Here is a 6190-nt window from a genome sequence, read left to right as displayed (position 1 = left end):
ATTAATATGGGCGCTGGCTTCCTTTCTCACCCTCATAAATGTGAGTCAATTATTGACAAAAATGAATATAATATAAGGTACCGCGCTGTATTTAGGACTAATGGTTGCTTACTCACTTGTGGAGGTGACTATGTCCTCTACAGTATAGTCAGGAACAGTTTATAATATGATGAAATGAGATAATAATACTAAAGAAACTAATATATTAATTATTGTGATAGTATCTGTGGAAAACAGAAGAAATAAATGTATTCACCTAATTAATTTTGAAAAATTCAAATTGTGTGTGCTACTTGAAAATATACACTCATTAATTATAAATGATAAATTAGACAAAAATATATTATAATAATGATGAAAATATATTGTGAATATAAGTTTCAATGAAAAAAAAAATGTTTCAAATGAAAAGAAAGTGTTAACCAACTTTGTGCAGAGTTCAATGAAATAGTTAGTGCGATGTGCTCTCTTCCCAAGCAGCCTGCTGATTTATGGGTGTAGTCTGTGTAGAGAAGATACTTCAGTGACAGGCAGACAGACCTCTCCCTCCTTGGAGCGCTCCTTATTCCTGCTCTCCGTTGTTCCTCATTTCAGCCATGTAAGAAAAATGACATAGTGTCCTATCATAAACAGTGGATTTTATTAAGTGCCCAATATGCTCTCACATTTGAAAGGATAAATCACGCTTTGTATAAAAAGCCGCTGCAAGCGGTGATAACCAGCCTCTTTAGTGTGTCAGCACACACTGACAATACTCGCCGTGTGGGTAGTCAGATCACTGGTGATGTCTCTGCTCCTCCCCTACGCGTTACGTTACACGGACTCGTAGCTTCATCTGAGGGATGTAGTGAAACAAGCACCTTAGCTGGACTCCTTCAATAGCCATACGGTGCCATTTTCTTGAAGACGTAATATATTCTGCCATCTTTATGGGGTTGATCTCTCTATACCTAGGGAGATGACACTGACATGTTGTGCATTTAGATAATAATGATACAATTTAAACAATGTTGCATAATGGATACATTGTATGCCCCAGTGTCCTGCGGTTGATGTGTCCGTGAGTGTGATGGACACTACTAGGGAGGTCTGGTATAATAGATAAAACAAATTTAAAAACATAAATATACATTGTATTACTGTTTCATTATAACTATAAACTGCCCTAAACCACAGAGCCAATTTAATATCAGAGTAGGGTAGTCATATTACAAATAATAAATATATATAAAATAAAGATAAAAATAATATAATATATTATAAAAAACTAATTGTACAAATACAAGGAAACGCCCAATATAAATTCTAGTTATATTCCTGTATCCTGTTAAATGAATATATGATTGATAATAGATATTCTTATGTGATATACTAATATTTAATCAATTCCTAACCCACCATGGCCGGGAATCCCAGGAATAGAAAATCACAACAGAGAGAATGCAGAAAGAGAGGAAAAAGGGGAGGAAGAAAACACAAACAAAAAAAGGAGAAGAAATTAGAAGGGATTTAAAATTTAAGTGGAATATAGGAAGAAATATATGTACTGGACCAAGGTTTAAAATTTGCCCCAACAAAGGGACTCAACAAGTTTGAAACATGTCAGTTTACAAAAATTGATTAGAAAATTACACATCAAAAAATATTCTGCTCAAAATCCGTTTGGAAATAGTAACCCAAACCAATCGTCTACATTCTTACACAGCAATTTAAGGAATAAATCCACCTTTTGTCCTAAAAATTTTGATAGTTCATATATAAATACATTCAAAAAATTGGTTATTAAAGATCTGGATAGTCTTAAAATAAAAACATTTAAAGAATATCCCAATATAAAGAAAGTTTTTAAAAGCCTTAATGACAGAAATAATATTGTAGTCAGACCAGCTGACAAGGGGGGGGGGATTGTAGTTCTATTCAAAACATTTTATGAAGAATCTATGATTAATATGTTAAATGATAAAAGTACTTACCAGGTGCTGAACACTAACCCAACAAGAATATATAAAAAAGAATTAGAGAAACTAATAGAGTATGGCAATAAAAAACATATATTGAATGATAAAGAGACTAAATACCTTGTACTGTCTGTCTGCAAACTACCAATTATATACTCTGTACCCAAAATGCATAAAGACCCTATCAACCCTCCGATAAGACCCATTATTAATGGCATTGATTCGCTCACAGCACGGTTAGGGGAATACATAGACCAATATCTCCAGCCATTAGTGGAACAGACCAAAGCTTCTTTGAAGGACACAAGACACATCATTCAACTTACACAGAATTTATATATTAATGAAAATATCTTATTAAGCACGGCAGATGTGTCCTCGTTTTATACGAACATAGATCATGAAGGAGCAATTAAAGCAGCTAAATGGGCTCTTGAGAAATATTCTACTTTACACAAAAAACAACAAAAATTTCTTATAAAATGCCTTATGTTTTGTCTCAACTGCAACTACTTTTGGTATCAAAACACGTACTATTTACAAATAAAGGGGGTAGCTATGGGTGCTCTGTTCACCCCTAGTATAGCTAACCTCTACATGGCTAAGTGGGAGGAGGAAAGTGTATTTTGTAATCAAAGACAAGAATTATTATTATATTATAGATTTCTAGATGACATAATACTAATATGGAATGGAGATAAGTCATTGTCTGATTTTTACTAGAATTTAAATATCAATGATCAAAATATAGCACTCAGCTGGAATATTAGCAGCAAGGAGATTAACTTTTTGGACATATGGTTAGTTAAGAAAGGATCGCAAATACACACTAAGAATCATTTTAAAAAAAAACAGGAATGCATACATTCCAACCCACAGTTGCCACTACAAGCCATGGATCAAAGTATACTGAGAGGTCAATTTATGCACTTAAGACGCAACTGTACGAATATGGTGGATTATCAGGAACAAAGTACTATTGTAGTTAAAAGATTTATTGATAAAGGGTATAAGAGTGAAATAATAGAACAAGAAAGAAAGAAAATTGAAGCACTAGATAGAAATCAACTGATTGAAAATAAGCAAACTACTAATAATAGCAAAATAAACAATTTAGCTATGATAATGCCATACAACAAGCAATTTAGAGACATACAATATATAATCAGCAAACACTGGGATATACTTAAGTTGGACAAAGATTTGAAGAATTTAGTTCCAGATAAACCTCGATTTATTTATCAAAAAGCACCCAACATTTGAGACAAGGTTGTAAAGAATATTATTAATCCGCCTAATATGAAGAAGAGTTCACTTTTTTCAAAGGACTAGGATTCTATAAATGTGGCAGATGTTTCAGCTGTGTAAGAGTTAATAGCAACCCTAGACATAGATCAGAATTCACAAATCCCACCAATGGTAAAACATAGAAGATTAAACTGTTTATTTCTTGTGATACAAAGGGAGGAATATATGCCCTCAAATGTCCTTGTAACAAAATTTACATAGTTAGAACGAAAAGGCCACTTAAAGAACGAATAAAAGAACACGTCTCAAATATCCTCAAAGGGTATAAATATCACAATGTACCATTACAACACAAAGTGTTGAAGGCCTTGAATTTTGGGGTATTGAAAGGCACAATGAACACTGGAGAGGAGACAATTTGGTTAGAGTAATTAGGAAAAAAGAATCTCACTGGATTTATGAGATGAATTGTCTGGCCCCCAAGGGCCTAAATAAAGAATTCGACCTCTTGTGCTTTCTAAGTGATTATTAAATAATATTTAGTCAGTCAATACATGTATATAGCCAGGGTATAGATCCAGTAATGTCTTAATGCACAGTACATTATTATTCCTATTGGTTACTCATGAGAGAGCCAGTACCCATGAGGTGTATTTATGTTAATAATAAATATGTGCGACGTGCGTTTGATGCATGCCATACATGTACTATGCAGATTAATTAATATAGATTAATTGTTAACCAGTAGTATGGGTATGAAATTAAATATATGAGGTACTGAGGAGAATAAATTTTATAGGAGTGGATATATTGGTGGGTTAGTAACTGATTAAATATTAGTATATCAAATAAGAATATCTATTATCAATCATATATTCATTTAACAGGATACAGGAATATAACTAGAATTTATATTGGGTTTTTCCTTATATTTGTACAATTAGTTTTTTATAATATATTATTTTAATTTTATTTTCATCTTTATTTTATATATATTTTATTATTTGTAATATGACTGCCCTACTCTGATATTAAATTGGCTCTGTGGTTTAGGGCAGTTTATAGTTAACATAATGAAACAGTAATACAATGTATATTTATGTTTTTAAATTTGTTTTATCTATTATACCAGACCTCCCTAGTAGTGTCCATCACATTCACTGACACATCAACCGCAGGACACTGGGGCATACAATGTATCCATTATGCAACATTAGAATATAAGGAGTGCGGCGCTAATAAATATGTGTCTCAAGTGAACTAAAACACAAATATAATAAGCAAAAATAAATATATCAGATGAATATATCAAATAAATAATAATGTCCAAATAAAACGCAGGATCTTGCATGAAGTGAAAAGAACCAGGATCCAACAGTAAAATTGCGCACTCACCGGACGCGCTATATAAAAGCGCATGTGTAGTATGACCACTGGAAATCCATCATACGGGGACAATAGATAGCCATCCAGGAACAGATGATCTCAGTGTAATGGACAACTTCCAGATCCAGAAATCCCCTTAAGACTGGGTGAATGATAAGTAAGGGACTCCCTCCGGTGGTGAAGATGAGAAATGGAATTACCACTGGGCAGGGACAGTCCTCCCCGTCGGGGAGGACTGTCCCTGCCCAGTGGTAATTCCATTTCTCATCTTCACCACCGGAGGGAGTCCCTTACTTATCATTCACCCAGTCTTAAGGGGATTTCTGGATCTGGAAGTTGTCCATTACACTGAGATCATCTGTTCCTGGATGGCTATCTATTGTCCCCGTATGATGGATTTCCAGTGGTCATACTACACATGCGCTTTTATATAGCGCGTCCGGTGAGTGCGCAATTTTACTGTTGGATCCTGGTTCTTTTCACTTCATGCAAGATCCTGCGTTTTATTTGGACATTATTATTTATTTGATATATTCATCTGATATATTTATTTTTGCTTATTATATTTGTGTTTTAGTTCACTTGAGACACATATTTATTAGCGCCGCACTCCTTATATTCTTGTGTATTTTGAGGGTTTTGCTGTGATTACCTTGAGTGCATTGGCTGCTGTTGAGAGAGCGCTCACTTTTTTATTTTTTCTTCATTATGCAACATTGTTTAACCACTTGCCTACCAGGCACTTATACCCCCTTCCTTACCAGGCCAATTTTCAGCTTTCAGCGCTGCCGCACTTTGATTGACAATTGCGCGGTCATGCAACATTGTACCCATATGAAATTTTGATCATTTTTTTCTCACAAATAGAGATTTCTTTTGGTGGTATTTAATTGCCACTGGGCGCTTTACTTTTTGCGCTATAAATTAAAAAAAGTGCAAAAAATTTGAAAAAAAAAAAAAAGTTTGTTTCTTTTATAAAATTTTTCAAACAGGTATTTTTTCTCCTTCACTGATTTGCGTTGATGAGGCGGCACTGATGGGCACTGATAGGCGGCACTGATAGGCAGCACTAAAGGGCACTGATAGGCAGTACTAATGAGGTGGCACGGATAGGCGGCACTGATAGACAGCACTAATTAGGGGTCACGGATAGGCGGCACTAATATGCAGCACTGATAGGCGGCACTGATAGGTGACACTGATGATGGGTACTGATAGACGGCACTGACTGGCATCACTTCTTGGCACTGACTGGCGGCACTGACTGGCACAACCCCTGGGCACTGACTGGTGGCACTGACTGGCAGCACTGTTGGGCTGCACTGGTGGGCGTCACTGGTGGGTGGCACTGGTGGGCACAGGTGGGTGGCACTGGTGGGCACAGGTGGGTGGGCACAGGTGGGTGGCACTGCTGGGCACAGGTAGGTGGCACTTCTGGGCACAGGTAGGTGGCACTGCAGAGTAGCACAGATGGGTGCACTGCTGGGCACAGGTGGGGGCACTGCTGGGCACAGGTGGGCGGGGCTAGTGGGCGCACTGCTGGGCGGAACTTGCGGGTGTCACTGCTGGGCACCGATCATCAGGGCACTGATCATCAG

At 36.3% G+C, this 6190-nt stretch overlaps 1 protein-coding gene across 1 annotated transcript in view; it reads left to right on the top strand.

Moving 5' to 3' along the window:
- Window positions 1–6190, top strand: part of LOC149452141 (uncharacterized) — a 408968-nt gene that overhangs the window by 336097 nt on the left and 66681 nt on the right. The window lies entirely within an intron of this gene.

The sequence above is a fragment of the Staurois parvus genome, unplaced genomic scaffold, assembly GCF_062004578.1.
Source record: "Staurois parvus isolate SC_StPar_1 unplaced genomic scaffold, SC_StPar_1.0 ptg000494l, whole genome shotgun sequence".
In the NCBI taxonomy this organism is placed as follows: Eukaryota; Metazoa; Chordata; class Amphibia; order Anura; family Ranidae; genus Staurois; species Staurois parvus.
Note: the sequence above shows the minus strand (reverse complement) of the source record. Positions and strands in the feature narration are given on the sequence as shown.